The sequence below is a fragment of the Magnolia sinica genome, chromosome 17 (assembly GCF_029962835.1).
Source record: "Magnolia sinica isolate HGM2019 chromosome 17, MsV1, whole genome shotgun sequence".
NCBI lineage: Eukaryota > Viridiplantae > Streptophyta > Magnoliopsida > Magnoliales > Magnoliaceae > Magnolia > Magnolia sinica.
The window spans coordinates 30169906-30185713 of record NC_080589.1 but is presented as its reverse complement, the minus strand read 5'-3'; positions in this window follow the sequence as shown (position 1 = coordinate 30185713).

The following is a 15808-nucleotide window of genomic DNA, read 5'->3' as shown; positions in this document are numbered from 1 at the left end:
TGAAAAAAATCATTAAATTGACCGAGAACTCGGACAATTTAACTGAGAAATTCATGAGTTACTCGAGTTCCGGTGAATTTGAGCAAGTTTCGCCAACTTCTCGGTCAGCTTTATGAACTTCTAAGTGGAATTGCTCAAGATCTAGGTCCCCATTCTTCATATTTTAAACATTCTTACCTCCCACAACCACTGTATCAGTGAATTCCTTGTTGAAGAAGAAGAAGAAGAGTGCGTTGAAGTGAAACACGATTTACGGAGAAAAGCCTTCAAGATTCCACATTTATGGATGCATCCAGTTTAAGGGAATGAATGTAACCCTAAGTAAGATGGAAGATGGCAGATGTACAATGATAATATATTGAGATTTAATGAAGAAAAGGGGTGAAAAGAAGGAATATTTTGATACATATGAGTTATGACATTTTTTTGGGTGTAAGTGAGTGAATGGAATTGAAATTATAGAGCAGGGGCATTTTGGTCTGGTAAAAATGCGCCCATACAGTGGGGTAATAGTTTGGTAAAGTAAGTTAGGAGGGGTAGAGAAAGGATGATGGCTTAAAAGTGAGGCATACAGTTGGAACAAACCATAAAAAATATATATAAACATATAATTTTATAAAGCAATTTGTAAATTATCGCTCTACAAAAACTCAATAATGCCATTGTTGATAGAGATTTTTCTCACTGTAAATCTCACCTTTTACCCACCGGCTTTTCTAAATCACTCAAAATTTACTTTCTAAAACTACACCACTATTGTACAGACATACTATTTACAAACGAAAATACTTTTATTTTATGGGTTATATTCCTTTGACTCCCTTATAACCAAAAACATAAAAATGCATCTTCTTTTCATCATTTTTCTTCCTAAAATCTCCATTTAATATTCAGATATTATCATTCTACATCTACCATCTTGCTCAGGGTTACGTTCATTCTTTCAAACTGGTTGCATTGTTACACTTTAAATGTTCTGGGTTTTCTCCATAAGGGTTTTTTGTTATCTTTCAAAGGGTGTTGTTTCACTTTAAGTTAAAGGTCAAGTTTACAGTGAGAAAAATCTCATGAACGTATTTTTGTTGCAGTCAATGACAATTCACCGACTACATGTGAAAATTCAACTAGTCAAGAAGAAAAGAGGACAAATTAGAGTACGTGTTGATTTTTGAGACTTGAATGAGGCTTGTCCAAAAGACAATTTCCCGTTGCCAATAACAGAGTTGCTAATCAATAATATGACAAAGTACGCTGTCACCTCTTTCATGGATGGGTATGCTAGATGCTAGATACAATCAAATATGGATGGCTCCAGAAGATGAAGAGGATACAACATTCAGAACTTCTCTTGGGATATATTGCTATAAAGTTATGCCATTTGGTCTCAATAACATCGGCGTGACGTATCAAAGAGTGATGTAGAGCATATTTCAAGATATGATGCACAAGCATGTGGAATACTATGTCGATGACTTGGTAGTCAAATCGAACGATCATGAAGAACACCGTGAACATCTGACCTCAGTCTTTCGACGGCTTAGAAAGAAACAACTAAAGATGAATCTGGCTAAATGAGCCTTTGGTGTTTCGTCAGGAAAATTCCTTGGTTTTGTCATCAGACACAGAGGAATTGAAATTGACCCAGAGAAAATTAGAGCTATCTAGGATATGCCGCCACTAAAAACACTGAAAGAGCTAAAAAGTTTGCAAGGAAAGTTAGCATACATCCGACGCTTTATCTCTAATATAGGCAGAAGATGTAAGTCATTCCATATAATGAAGAAAGGAACATAATTCGTATGGGATCAATTGTGCCCGAATGCATTCGATTCCATAAAAGAATTGTTGGATTAGCCCCCGGTATTAGTAGCTCTTGTAAAAGGCAAACCCATCTTTTTGTATATTTCTACAGCTCAGAATTCTTGGGGAGCTCCATTGGCATAAGTAAATGAGCAAGGAAAGGAAATCACACTCTACTATTTGAGTTGGACTCTGATAGGCGCGGAAAACAACTATTCACCCATTGAGAAAGTGTACCTGGCATTAGTATTTGCAATACGGAAGCTAAGGTATTATTGTCTTTCCCATGATATAATTTTGATCTCACGCGTCGACCCGATAAAATTTCTAATGATGAGTCCAATGTTGTAAGGAAGACTGGCCAAGTGGATGTTGTTACTTTCAGAATATACAATCTCCTATGAGCCGGCAAAAGCAATGAAAGGACAAGCGGTGGCTGACTTTTTAGCAGCTCACCCTATAGCGGACAACGAAATAATCGACTACAATCTCCTAGATGAAGAGGTAATGAAGATAGAATCGCCTAACTCATGGCAATTGTACTTTGACGGTGCTCTCGAACTTCAGGAGCATGTGCTGGAGTGATATTTATCAGCCCCTAGGGCAATCTGCTGCCCTATTCCTTCACATTAGGTACGACATGTACTAATAATGAGGCCGAGTATAAAGCTCTCATTATAGGAATGGAAATAGCACAAGAGATGAAAATATAAGTACAACAGATATTCGGGGACTCCAAATTAGTGATAAATCAGTTGACGACATAGTTCGAAATAAGGAAGCAAGAACTCCTGCCATTTTGTTGATAAGCACAACAGTTGCTAGAGAAATTCCATAATGTTAAAATCAAACATACACCATGATGTGAAAATGTAAGGACAGATGCTTTAGCTAGCTTGGCCACGACTTTATCCTGTCCTAATCGAAGTCCCCTTCAAGTGACAATCGAAGAAAGAAGGTTCTTACCATCATTTGAGGTCATCGATGAAACTGCTAAAACTGATGAAGCACTTCCCATATCATGTTTAGAGATCACTATAGACAATTGGCGTCAGCCATTTGTTGATTATCTCAAATATGACATACTTCCAGAAGATCCATCACAGAAGTTACAGATTAAGCAGAGATCGAAGAAATTCATCATATGCACGAAGTGCTATATAAAAGATCCTATAATGAAATGTTGTTACACAGTTTGAATACAGAAGAAGAAAATTAAATATTACAAGAAGCTCATTTAGGAGAATGCGGAGCTCATCGGGTTGGTCGAAATCTATTTCACTGGGTACATCGAATGGGATATTACTGGCCCATAATGTTCAAAGATGCGATTGCTTATGCGAAGTGATGTCATGAATGCCAGTTCCATGGCGATGTTATACATGTACCTCCTAAAGATCTTCACCAATTGGTATCTTCTTGGCCCTTTGCAGCATGGGGGCTTGATGTCATCAGTCCTATAAATCCACCTTCATTTAAAAGATAACAATATATTCTGGCAGCAATAGACTATTTCTCCAAATGGACTATAGCAATTGCGCTCCGAAATGTCAAAGAGAGAGATGTCGTAAATTTCATCTAACATGTGATAATATATCACCATGGTATTCCAAAAAAGATCATCACTGATAATGGCAGTCCTTTCAAGAACAGAGGTATGGAGAAATTTGGCATCCACCATTCGTTTTCGACACCCTACTATTCGCCAGCCAATAGATTGGCCAAAGCCTTTAATAAGACGATTGTAAAAATATTAAAGAAAACCGTCTCAGGAAATAAGCGTGATTGGGATGAAAAACTGCAAGAAGCTTTATGGGCTTACAGAACAACTCACTGTACCGCGATAAAAGCTACGCCGTATTCACTGGTATATGGTGTCGAGGCTGTCATCCCCATCGAAACGCAAGTTGTGTCACTTAGGGTTGCAGTACATGAATCTATCACAGATGATGAAAATGAAAAAAATAATGTTAGCCGAGTAAGATCTGCTCAATGAAAAATGACTAGTAGCTCAGCAGCGATTAGAATTATGTCAGGCAAGGATTTCCTCTGCCTTTGATAAAAAAGTCAAACGTTGCTCATTCAATGGGGGATGGTGAGAGAAAATGCCCTTTCATAAATGGGTTAAACCTTGCAAGTGAAGAAAAAAATGGGTTGTAGTGTACATTTTTTGGCTTATTCATAGATAGGCTAACCATGCATAAGACCCCCCAAATTCCTGGCTTGATTTCAGTAGCAACTCATGGGGATGGCTCCTCTGAATGAGCTACCCCCTCATTAATGGACTGACAACCTTGGATTTAATGCCCATTAAGGTAACCTTGTGCGCCCCGTGAACTCCAGAGAGTTATTGTGGCCAACCCTATGCGTAAAACCTACTGAGTTCACTGCCCCATTATGTAAGACCCGTAACCTCGTGAGGCCTTCCATACACTTTTACTTAAACAACAACATGTTCCTGATGGACCAGATCGACGAGTTTTGATCGTTACCTTACTTCTGTACCTCGATACGTCGAGACTTGTACCTTAGCGACTGCGCGGGCGTTACGATTCCAAAGCCACCCGGCATGCCCCATTTCGACACTTAGATTGGAAGTTACAACTTTGGTAAAATCTGAGGTGGGCCGCACAATGCACGCCGGCCCCACTTGTACAAATCCTCATGTTGTCAAATCAATCAATCCATCAATCCATCCATCCATCAATCAAGCCATCCATCACTCATGTCACTCTCTCCCCATTAGTCAAACAAACCCATGTCATTCTCATGTAACCCATACCCCTACCTATGCTAGCCATCATTCTCTTATTCTTTTTCTCCCCATTTTTCCCTTCATCTTCCCCTTATTCCCTCTCTATCCTAAAATCTTTACCACAAAGACTCTCTAACTCTCTCTCATTTTTACCATTTCCTAGCAAGAGTAGAGAGGGATTAAGAGAGAGAGAGAAATATTGAAAGATTATGGAGAAATTAAGAGAGAAAGAGAGAAAAGAAAGAAAGATTAGGGAGAGATTAAGAGAAAAGAAAGAGAGTGCAACGTCTCGGAAAAATCCGTACAAGGACCCGAGTACCACCTCAGGCAGAAATTACCCAGGACCAAATCCTTTAGAAATTAGGTCAATATTAGCAAGTGCTAAACTAGAGTGCTTATGAAATTAGCACTAATCACTTTAAATATGATTTATAAGATCCAAAATGTGCAGAATCATTGATGCTACATTACCCTGAAATCTAGAATCCATCTCAAAACCCAGTTGCTCTCGGGAGCACACCGAAACTCCGTGTGGGACCAGGACTGCACGTCGAAAGTCCAATTTTCCCGAAACTATACGAATATGACTGCATTACTTGACTTGACAACCCCTTGGAAATCAAGTCATAATTATGTCTAGAAATGCACAACTTGAGCCCGGAGCGAAGAGTGAGAAACGTGAAAATATTTAGAAATAAAATTCAAATTTAAGTAATCTGAGTCATGTCGCTTACGGGCCAAATATAAGGATTCAGACCGTCAGAATCTGACCCAAATACACCCTCAGATTAGGAGAAATGTCCCGCACATGTTGATGTACTTGTGGTCCTGATCGAGTGACCGTGACCGTTGAACTGAAACTGGTCCACCACGGTTGATATGTAAATTCGATCGGAACGAAAACTCAGCCTGACCCAGATCCATGGTCAGGGAGCTTAAGTCTGACCGCACGTGGAAAAGGGGCCACCAGAAGTGTTCCGTTGGACCGGAACAGTCCGTATTTGGATATAACCTAAGTATACCTTGGCCCTGGGGCCATTCCCATCAAACCTGGGCTTATATTAGGACCTTAAACACCCTCTCTCATATGCCATACGAATTTTGCAAACCCTAAGGGAAAGAAGAGAGAAAAGAGAAGAAGAAAGTGAGGAAAAGAGAGAGAGAGTGACAGATAGAGGTTGGGATCTTTCCCTGACGCTCCACGTGCTTAACCGCCACTCCTGTGTCGCTATACGGGTAATACCAATCTCATTCTTAAGTAAGAAAGCCTAAACCTAATCTATTTTAAGGTTTCAGATAGTGTAAGTTATGAAATAGCTAACCTAATTTATGCTATAGGTTGCCAATCTACCGTAGACAAAGACTTAGCTTTAAAACTGATTTCGTTACAAGTCTACCGGTGAAAGGTGCGGACTATAAACGTATAGGTTATAGTTTTCAAGGCTTTCAATGTCAGTTAATGGTTTATTATTGATGTGGGTGTAATTTCACATGCCAAATGCGATGTTTGTATCGTGTTTCTGATATATATGAACTATATTGAGTTTAGTGTATTCCATGTATATGTAGAAAGTATCGTAAATGTATGGAATTTGAATGTGTGTTTACCATGATTAATTGTCGTATGTTTATGCTAGTTGTATGTGTAACAACTCCTTGGTGAAAGGATTTTTCCTAATGCATGCTATCACTAACATACGTCATGTATGTTGAAATGTGTAGTCTAAGTGTTTGTAGAAATGTTTGAATGAATAAGTGTGTAATATATTGTACTTTTTATGGGCGTTGAGAAGAGATTTTCAACTACCTTAACGCAGTGTATGATTTTCTCCATGTAACTTATCTTCTTTGTCTGTTTTACTTAGACACTGCTTATGTGTGAATTCATGTTTAAGTTGAAATCCATCAAATGCTCACATGCTTGTATGATTGGAATTGTTGATCCATTACTGTTCTGATTAGCTTGTATGATTATCTGTTATCATTGAATGTGTTTGGGACTATGAAATAGTCCAGGCAATCAGTAATAGGTTCTGATTTGGTGGCTGGGGTTGTTTTGCCACATAGGACGTGATCTATGAATCCGAGCCGTACTTGGGATATCGGCAGTGGTTAGGCCACACGGAGTGCTTATGCACTTCATGTTGATCAACTTAACATGCGCTCATACTAATCGAGCTCGTCAAGTAACCCGATTGACCCGATGTATGTTCACCATGTATGGACGCTACTGCTTGAATCTAAGGTACCAAACTCACCAGTGAAAACTCATTTAAACCTTGATACCTCAATCCGCTAAGACTCATGAGCTGGGCATGGTGATAAGGGACACCGTGGTCGAGCTGTCGGCCTACGCTGGGGTAACGAGCCTCCCGTAGTGACCAGTGAGTAACTCAGACTCGTGAGCCGAATACGGTAGTATAGGACACTGTATTCAAGTTGTCGGCCTACACTGATAAGGTGACGAGCCCTTTGTAGTGAACTCGAGCGTACGCTAAGACTGTGTAGAGGCGACGAGCCCTTACATAGCAACAAGAGTACACTAGGCCTGCACTGATAAGGTGACGAGCCCTTTACAGTGACCTAGAACCGTATCATCATATAAGATTTACTAGGACTGACGACCCTAGAATGGATCATTATTTGGGAATTGATATAAGGGAGGTACCTTCGATTCCCAATCCTGATGTATGAAAAGGACTAATAATAACTCGGTAATCACGCTCATTCATCGCACTGCATGTGCCCGGGTTGAAGAGCACAGAGGGAAGAAAGCATGCCGCGACCGTAAGATGGTGTCGCACGAGGGAGTGTAGGCGAGGGCATGCATCATACTTACATTTTATCCTTGTATTAATAAGAGTATCTAGGAATGTCTGATATGTCTGCTTTATCATTACTGCTTGACTGAATTGAGAACATGTTAACCTTTGCTTTATTGTTCCACTGAGTTGATCACTCACTCCCACATTCTGGGACGGTGTTCCGAACACCCACCAGACTCTGTCTTAGTTGCAGATGACGATGCGACTCAGGAGGCAGAGCCCGATTACTATGATGATCAGGATGAGTTCTCATATATGCAATTCTCCGGTGGTTTTGCTTAGGCCACCCGGATCGATGGGGCTACATGGTTTATTTTTATAGTTGAACTATTTTGAACTATTACATGTATATGATGACTCAGTGATGTATTCATACTCTGGAGACCGATCATGATCTTTTTGGTTCATATACATCTATATACATTTTCTAGTCTTCCGCTTGCGTTATATGAATTGATTTGGAGTATGAATTATTATTTTGGTATAATCCCACTCATGATTAATGCACTAACACAGACAACATTTAATCATCATTATTTATGTTGCACAAGTGATGCGTTGGAACTCGGGAGTTGGACTTTTACTCGACACCCGATTTTCAGGGCATTACAAGTTGGAATCAAAGCATGATTTGGATTAAACCGGACCTAGGTTAGGGTCACACGATGTACGCTGACGCTTTTCAACATAGTTGGGTGCGAGAGAAATCTAAAAATAAGCTTAGGATTCCCCGATTTTGCTAATTGGTGATGTTCACCGAAATTGATCATTTTTCTCGGGTCTGTACCCATCCGTGATCGCATGAGTCGATCCCGAATCACCCCTAGACCGTCAATTGACTGGTTTCGATCATGTTTTATTTCATCCCAGCCATTTAAAATCGGTAAACGTGAATATATGTCAGAATTTATTCGAAATGACCCGAAACGAGTCAGAACGGAGTGGGGGGCCAAACGAGACACTTCCAGTGGGACCCACACCTTTTTCGGACCCAAGGGGCAGGAGGACCTCGCCCAAAGGGAGAGCCCTCACCGAAAAGTCCAGTGACCGGCGAGGACCTCGCTGGTTTGGCGAGGCCTCGTCGCCAAACGGGCCTGGTCGGGCGGGCCGATCGGTCCTGGGTGTTGTGGGGCCCACGCACACGTGTGGGGTCAGTTAAAACTCCTCCTAAGCCACCTCTCCTTCACAAACCACCACCCCAAGCTTTCCTTTTCTCTAAAAATTTTAGATTTTCCACGATACCCCTCCTTCAAGCACTCCCTTTCTCATTTTTGTGCAACCCTTGCACTACCCCCTCAAAAACCTCTACCATAGCTGCCAACCCTTTTTGCATTCTCTCATTTGAGCTCTTAAACCCTCCATTTGAGTCTCAAATTCATGTAAGCTCACTAACCTACTTGATTCCATCATTTTTCCTCTTTATTTTCCTTTCATTTGAGCCTACACATCCCCCTTTTGTAGCTCAAGATTTCAAAACCCAACAAGCACTCTTCTAATCTTCCCTATTCCTTCAACTTTCTTCATTCCTTCTCTTTTTGGAACACACAAATATTATTGTGTGCTTCAATGATCTTGTGATCCCGTAACCCATCCTATTCCCACTTTTCCTTCCATTTCAATGGCTCTTTTTAAGCTTGTGGCGACTATTTTCTCTCTTTCTGCCCTTCTTTCTCTCATGGGAAAGAAAAGAGCTCATGTGGAAGAGGCTGGGCCTAGTCGCCCTACTCGTTCGAGGAGACCAAGAGGTGCCGCCGCAAGTTTGAGCCTCAATCGGGAGTTTCAGACTAAACGGGATCTTAATCCCCAGGCTCCCGTCGGAAGGACGCTGTTGGTGAAGCTGTCACATGGAGTTTATGAGGGTCGTAGGGTCCTTTTTGAAGCCCACGTGGATGCAAGACTATTTGGGGAATACCTCTTGCTTGAGTGCCTAGAAGAGGTTGCGTGGGGTCCGCTATTTGAGGGTGAGTACCGCGCCAATGTAGGCACTGTCCGAGCTTTGTATGCCCACATTCGAGAGCCTACGCTGGAGCCCTTGCAGTTCAAGATCCCTTGTGGAAGAGATCGGGAAGCACCATCGACGTTGGTTTAGTATCTTAGCTTATGAATGTGCTTCTTGGCGAGGTACATGCAACTGAGAAGAATCTGAGGAGTGTACATGAAAGAGATCACTGTACACGGGCCCTTTGTGGCCAACTGGTTTAGTGGCAATCCAACAATAGCCTTCTAGCGACCCATATGTCTGGCGACTTCCATCTGCTTCACCACATCTTCACGTTCAACGTCTACCCCAGGTGGAGCAACTGCAGCGAGTGCACGCACCTGATGGTAGATTTCCTATATCAAGTAGGGCAGGGAGAGAAGCTGTGTGTGCCTACGTATGTTCTGCGACAGATAGTTCTCACTGCACGCTCTAACAGAAGGTCGGATTCACTCCCATTCGGCCGACTCATATGCAAGAGTGCACATGAGTTTGGCTACAGGCTTGGGGCGAAAAAGCCGGTGCTGATCCATTACATCAATGAAGCGACTCTCAATCAGATGGGTATTGGGCTGTGGCAACGACAAGCCCGACTTGAAGAGAGTGAGGATGAGACAGAGAGTGAAGAGGAAGAGAGTGAGGAAGAAGAGGGAGCTGAAATAGAAGAAGAATAGAGCGAGGAAGAAGGGGAGACCCAGGATACGGATGAGAGCTCCCCTCCTGCGGTACCGGAGCATGGCACTGTTCAAGCTCGCTTAGCTCAACTTGTGGAAGGTCAGGCTGTCGTACGACAAGATATAATGGATCTTCGGGGCCTCGTGAAACACAAGTTTAAGAAGGTGACTCGCACCTTGAAGTCCATCCTGTACTGCCTACAGGATAAGGCTGCCCCTCCACCGTCGCTAGACTCGGATGCTTAGTCATCCAAGCCATCGCCCCGTAGCTTGTTTTGTTGCTGTGTTAGGATGTTTACGTTTGTATGTATTTTCTGTCATGATTCATGTAACACTATATTCCATGTGTTGTGACAAATTTTGGTAAATGAAATGCATGCGGTCTCTTTTGCTATGAAGTTATGTGGAATGTTTAAAAGATTGTGTATTGTTATGCTACATCTTACGTAAGTTGCACTTTATTTCATATAGGGAATGCCACCTAAGGTCACGCGGAGCACGACACGCCTCACACTTATTGATTCGATGGACCAGTCACCTCCCCAGGGTGAAGGTCGTACAGACCCTGGTTTGGGCCCGGTTCGTGAGACTATGCCTGAGCCTCAGCCTTCTACTGGTCCTACAGTTAGGCCGCCACCTTAAATACCACCGATTTGTGAGCAAAATTGTGCATCTTCTTCGACGCAGCATGAGCCTTAGTTGGCCCCACCTACTGATAGGTTGGAGCAGTTGATGACGATGATGCACCAGCAGCACCAGCAGCTCTTGACCACTATTGCGGGGGCCCTAGCTCAGGGTGGAAGTGCAACTCCACCTTCACCATCTGTACGCCCTGCTGGGACTGTAGGGCCTTCCACTCAGGATGAGGGTGTGCCTTCACCTGCACTTGATATATACCCTACAGGGAACTTAGGTATGAGTGGTCTCCTCGAGCGATTTCAGCGCTTGCTGCCTCCTACATTTGCGGGTTCTTACAGAGCCGAGGAGGCCGAATATTGGCTAGACCGCATCTCTAAGATGCTGAGGATGCTACATTGTACAGAGCCGGAGCAGGTCGAGTTGGCCACCTTTATGTTTGAAAAGGAGGCCAGCTTGTGGTGGGATATTGTCCTGCGGACCATTGCAGTTGACTATGTATGGACGTGGGCAGCTTTCGAGTTCCGCTTCCATGAGAAGTACTATCCCCAGATGTACCGGCACGACAAGGAGAATGAGTTCTTGCGCCTCAGACAGGGAGGCATGTCAGTGACAGAGTACGAGCACCGGTTTACAGAGTTGGGCAGGTACGTCCCTACAGTACTTGCTGACGCGCATATGCGGATGCAGAGTTTTTCAGAGGGCCTGTGACCTGATATTCGCTCGAAGATGTGCTGTGCTAACATTCCCTCCTATGCTGAATTAGTACACATGTCTATGCGGGTGGAGCAGGATGGGGATCGATTGTCATGTTCTTGTGGGCCTATGATCCCTAGGGCATGACCAGATATGTCGAGCAGGCCATTCCTCGGCAGAGATCTCGTACCGACTCCCCTCCCAGGATCGCGGCGCCACCAGTTCCGATGAGGCGATCTGGTGTGACATGTATGTATTGTGGGAGGCTAGGTCATGCTACGGAGAGCTGTTTTGCACGCATAAGAAATAGTGGGTTTTCACCACCGCAGAGAATCGACTGTCCTCTCCCTCAGGCTCTATCGGCTCCACCCCTATAGATAGCACCTGCACATCCTTCCTTCAGGCCCCTTGCACCTCGATTTAGGCCGCCTCAACGGCCTATGGCACCTTAGCCCAATCGTTTTCAGCAAGCTTGGGTGCATTCACTTACAGCAGAGGCATCAGAGGCAGCACCTACGCCACCTATGGCTTTTGATGTTACAGCACATATCCAAGGTACTCCAGTCTTTTTATTAGTTGACACTGGGTCCACTGTCTCTATCATATCATGCACAATAATCAAGCGGCTAGGGTTGGAAACTAGTCCTATGGTTGGGGTGGGAATCCTTACTGCCACAGGGACTTTCTCGGACGCTACCAAGATCTGTAAGGGGTGTTCGATAGATGTAGGGAGCGGGACATCGCTCCTCGACTTGATTGTCACCCCATTACATCACTATGATGTCATTCTCGGTATGGATTGGCTCATAGAGATGAAGGCAGAGATCGACTGCGATCGTAGAGTGGTGACAACTTATGGACCAGAGGGCATGACCTTTACTTTCCCGGTGCAGGTCAGTTGTCCCTATCGCATTGATTGTTATGCTTCCATGCTGGAGGACGCTCATGGCCCAGCGCTTGAGGACACTCCTATGGTCTAAGAGTTCTCAGACGTGTTCAGGAAGATACCTAGGCTACCCTCTCAGCGTGAAATTAATTTTACCATCGACCTAGTGCCTGGTGCGATGCCCATTTCACTTTCAACATATCGCATGGCTCCGTGTGAGATGGAGGAACTAAGGAAATAGATCAACGATCTTTTAGATGTTGGCTTCATACGGCCGAGTGTCTCCTTGGGGAGCACCCGTGTTGTTTGTAAAGAAGAAGGATGGATCTCTGTGATTATGTATTGATTATCGCAGGTTGAACTAAGTGACGGTGAAGAACAAGTATCCTTTGCCCAGGATAGATGATTTGTTCGATCAGTTGAAGGGGGCAAGGTGTTTCTCGAAGATTGATTTGCAGTCGGGGTATCACTAGTTGCTCGTCAGGGATGAAGACGTGCAGAAGACGGCTTTCAGGACCAATTTGGACATTATGAGTTTCTCATAATGTCGTTCGGCCTTACGAACGCACCAACCGTGTTCATGGACTTGATGAACAGGGTATTTCGGCCATTCCTTTTTCGATTCGTTATCGTGTTTATTGATGACATCCTTATATATTCCAAGAGTCGGGAGGAGCACGAGGAACACCTGCGAGCAGTCTTAGATACTCTAAGGAAGAACCAGTTGTTTGCACAGTACAAGAAGTGTGACTTCTGGAAAGAAGAAGTCAAGTTCCTAGGGCATGTGGTGTCCAGAGAAGGGATAACTATGGACCTTGCTAAGGTAGGCGCAGTTCAAGATTGGAAGCAGCCCGGTTCGGTTACCGAGGTGAGGAGTTTCCTTGGTCTGGCAGGATACTATCGACGATTCATTCAGGATTTCTCGAAGATAGCTAGACCTTTGTCTCAGTTGACATGGAAGCATCTGAAGTTCGCCTGGAATGAAAAGGCGGAAGCAACTTTTCAGGAGTTGAAGGACAAGTTGACGTCCGCCCCTGTGCTAGTATTGCCAAAGCAAGGGGTCAAGTATATGATATACACAGATGCGTCTCACGTCGGTTTGAGTGGTGTTTTGATGCAGAAGGATAAGGTTATTGCTTACCTGTCACGACAGTTGAGGAAACATGAGGAAAACTGTCCTACGCACGACCTGAAGTTAGCTGCCGTCATCTTTGCCTTGAAGATCTGGAGGCATTACCTCTACGGAGAGGAGTTCGAGCTCTTTTACAACCACAGGAGCCTCATATACATATTCACTCAGCGGGACCTGAATATGAGGCAGCGGCGATGGATGGAGACCTTGAAAGACTCTAAGTTCGATGTTTCTTACCATCTCGGTAAGGCCAACCTTGTGGCAGACGCACTGAGCTGCAAGAAGGCATTGGCATTTGCGGCTCCATTGATGGTAGCAGAGTGGGACATGGTAGAGTTCGTGTGAAACTTTGAGCAGAAACTCACGGTGGAGGAGCCGTATGAAAGTATCGAACATATTCGAGTACGACCCCTCATTGATGACAGATCATCGCGGCTCAGACAGACGATGAGCTATTAGCGAAGATGAGAGAACAGGCTAGCAGCGATGAGGACGTCGAGTGGAGAGTTGGAACGGATGGAGGCTTACGTTATCGTGGCCGCCTATACGTCCCGAACCTCCCTGACTTGAGGAAAGAAGTTCTTGAGGCCGCTTATGATTCTCGGATGGCTATGCATCTAGGCAATACGAATATATATCGTGACATGAAGAGGTCGTACTGGTGAGACAATATGAAGGCTCACATAGCAGATTACGTGTCCAGTTGTCTCACGTGCCAGCAGGTCAAGGCAGAGCATCGCCGACCTCCTGTTTTGCTTCAGCTCATGCCCATAGCTGAATGGAAGTGGGATTTCATCTCTATGGACTTTATCTCTGGGCTACCGAAGACGAGGAAGGGTTATGATTCTATTTAGGTGATCGTGGACCGGTTGACAAAATCAGCTCATTTCCTCCCTATCAGAGCTTCGAACTCTGCAGACGAGTTGGCTAGGTTATACATCAAAGAGATTGTACATTTGCATGGAGTTCCCTTGGAGATCGTGTTGGACCGAGACACCCGATTCACATCTATCTTCTGGACTCGTATCTAGGAAGCGATGGGTGTGAAGTTGAAGTTCAGTACCGCGTTCCACCCATAGACTAATGGGCAGACGGAACGGGTGAACCAGATTCTGGAAGATATGTTGCGGGCCTACGTGCTGGATTTCAAAGACAGTTGGGATGATTGTCTTCCCTATGCAGAGTTCACCTATAATAACAGCTTTCAGGCGAGTATTGGCATAGCTCCTTATGAGGTACTATATGGGCGCCCGTGCAGAGCACCGCATTACTCGATAGAAATTGGCGAGAAAAGTTTGATTGGCCCGGAGTTAGTTTAAGCGACCTCAGAGAAGATCGACATTATCAAGCGCCGACTGCTGACAGTGCAGAGCAGATAGAAGAGCTACGCCGATACGAGGCGGTGACCACTAAAGTTCGAGGTCGGAGACCATGTGTTCCTCAGAGTTTCTCCTATGAAGGGAGTCCTTCGGTTTGGCAAAAAGGGGAAGCTTACGCTTCGATTCATTGGCCCATTCCAGATACTTGATCGAATAGGGGTGGTAGCGTATCGCCTTACTTTGCCCACACCACTTGTGGGAGTGCATAACGTATTTCATGTATCTATGCTGAAGAAATATGTTCCCGATCCTTCCCACATTATCAGATGGGAGCAGGTACAGTTGAGCGAGGACGCTACATATGTATTACGACCGATGCGTATCCTAGACAGGAAGGAGCAGGTATTGCGTAGCAAGGTCATTCCACTTGTGAAAGTGCTATGGACGCATCACACGGAAGAAGAAGCTACTTGAGAGACAGAAGCCGAGGTTCGAAAGAACTACCCTCAGATTCTCGAGGAGTACGAAAAGGTACTAATTTCGAGGATGAAATTTTTCTTTAAGGGGGGTAGATTGTAACGTCTCGGAAAAATCCGTACAAGGACCTGAGTACCACCTCAGGCAGAAATTACCTAGGACCAAATCCTTTAGAAATTAGGTCAATATTAGCAAGTGTTAAACTAGAGTGCTTATGAAATTAGCACTAATCACTTTAAATATGATCTGCAAGACCCAAAACGTGTAGAATCATTGACGCTACATTACCCTGAAATATAAAATCCATCTCAAAACCTGGTTGCTCTCGGGAGCACACCGAAACTCCGTGTCGGACCTGGACGGCACGTCGAAAGTCTGATTTCCCTGAAACTATACGAATATGACCGCATTACTGGACTTGACATCCCCCCGGAAATCAAGTCATAACTGTGTCTAGAAATGCACAACTTGAGCCCAGAGCGAAGAGTGTGAGAAACATGAAAATATTTAGAAATAAAATCTAAATTTAAGTAATCTGAGTCGTGTCGCTTGCGAGCTAAATATAAGGATTCAGACCGTCAGAATCTGACCTAAATATACCCTCGGATCAGGAAAAATGTCCCATACATG